The sequence below is a fragment of the Etheostoma cragini genome, unplaced genomic scaffold, assembly GCF_013103735.1.
Source record: "Etheostoma cragini isolate CJK2018 unplaced genomic scaffold, CSU_Ecrag_1.0 ScbMSFa_255, whole genome shotgun sequence".
NCBI classification, from domain to species: domain Eukaryota; kingdom Metazoa; phylum Chordata; class Actinopteri; order Perciformes; family Percidae; genus Etheostoma; species Etheostoma cragini.
In genome coordinates, this window is record NW_023266723.1 from 121 (window position 1) to 2,069 (window position 1,949).

The window sequence follows — 1,949 nt, forward strand, 5'->3', positions numbered from 1 at the left end:
ACATTTTAGAACTTAAACCTAACTTTCTAGAACTGCAGCTTACCATTCTAGAACTACAATGTAACCTTTTAGGACTATGAGCAACCTTTTGGGAACGCAACTTTTAAAAATTCTAAAACCTCAACCTATTCTTCTTGAATTGCAACTCAAATTTCTAGAATGAAAGCTTAACTTTGTAGAACTGCATCTTTACATTCTAGAACTTCAACATAACATTCTAGAACTGCAGCTTAACATTCTAGAAATTAAAGCTAACATTTTAGAATGGCAGCTTAACATTCTTGAACTTCAACCTAACATTCTAGAACTGCCAAGTAACATTCTAGAACTGTAACATTTCAGAACTTTCAAGTAAAATGTTTGGACCGCAACTCAAAACTTTAGATGTGCCTGGCTAGCTCAGTCGGTAGAGCTTGAGCCTCTTAATCTCAGGGTTGTGGGTTTGAGCCCCACGTTGGGCGGTGGTGTTTTAGATAGTGGGAATCCCTGAGTTCTGCACAGTATTACTTGGCTGTATTGGGGTGGATCGGCTGTCAATCGCAAGATTAGCAGTTCCATCCCGGTGTAAAAATCCTCAATTCCTGTTCCTCAAATCAAACTAAAATCTACTGACAATGCAGGTTCAAATTCTAAAACTTCAACCTATTGTTCTACAACTGCAACTTAACATTCCAGAACTGCAGCTTAACATTCTAGAACTACAATGTAACATTTTAGAACTGCAATTAACATTTTAGGACCGTAACTCTTAAAATTCTACAACTTCAACCTATTGTTCCAGAACTGCAAGTTAACATTCCAGTACTGCAGGCTAACATTCTTGAACTTCGACCTAACATTCTAGATTGACAGTTTAACCTCCTAGGACCATGACTCTTAAAATTCTAAAACTACAACCTATTGTTCTACAACTGCAACTTAGCATTCCAGAACTGCAGCTTAACATTCTTGAACTTAAACCTAACATTCTAGAACTGCAGTTTACCATTCTAGAACTACAATGTAACCTTTTAGGACTATGAGCAACCTTTTGGGAACGCAACTTATAAAAATTCTAAAACCTCAACCTATTCTTCTTGAATTGCAAGTCAAATTTCTAGAATGAAAGCTTAACTTTTTATAACTGCATATTTACATTCTAGAACTTCAACATAACATTCTAGAACTGTAGTTTAACATTCTAGAAATTAAAGCTAACATTGTAGAATGGCAGCTTAACATTCTTGAACTTCAACCTAATTTCTGGCCCGCAACTCAAAACTTGTGATGTGCCTGGCTAGCTCAGTCGGTAGAGTATGAGACGCTTAATCTCAGGGTCGTGGGTTTGAGCCCCACGTTGGGCGGTGGTGTTTTAGAGAGTGGGAATCCCTGAGTTCTGCACAGTATCAGTTGGCTGTATTGGGTGGATCGGCTTTCAATTGCAAGATCAGCAGTTCCATCCCAGTGTAAAAATCCTGAAATCCTGTTCCTCAGATCAAACTAAAGTCTACTGACAATGCAGGTTCAAATTCTAAAACTTCAACCTATTGTTCTAGAACTGCAACTTAACGTTCTCTGGAACGTTAAGTTGCATTTCTAGAACAATAGGTTGAAGTTTTAGAATTTGAACCTGCATTGTCAGTAGACTTTAGTTTGACTGCAGCTTAAAAGAAAGTTGATGTTTGTTTGCATTAATCCAAAATAAAGTTCATGTGTATATGCATTAATCAAAAAGAAAGTTGATGTGTAAATGCATGAATCAAAAAGAAAGTTGATGTCTATATGCATTAATCAAAAAAAAAATTGATGTGTATATGCATTAGTAAGTAGACCTTGTGGCGCAACGGCAGTAGAAATAAACTTTTGGTTCTAAGAAAACTTGTTTAATCTTTTTTGTTATTTTACATATGTTTAAAAATATCAGAAAACATATCGATATTGCAGTATTCATAATCAATATTGCAATATCA

At 35.8% G+C, this 1,949-nt stretch overlaps 2 non-coding genes across 2 annotated transcripts; both read left to right on the forward strand.

Annotated features, from left to right (window-relative positions):
• The first annotated feature begins 388 nt into the window (after window positions 1–388).
• trnak-cuu lies at window positions 389–461 on the forward strand. The gene has a single exon. It is a non-coding gene; the product is annotated as a tRNA-Lys (tRNA).
• Window positions 462–1,270: 809 nt separating this feature from the next.
• Window positions 1,271–1,343, forward strand: trnak-cuu. The gene has a single exon. It is a non-coding gene; the product is annotated as a tRNA-Lys (tRNA).
• The last annotated feature ends 606 nt before the right edge of the window (window positions 1,344–1,949 follow it).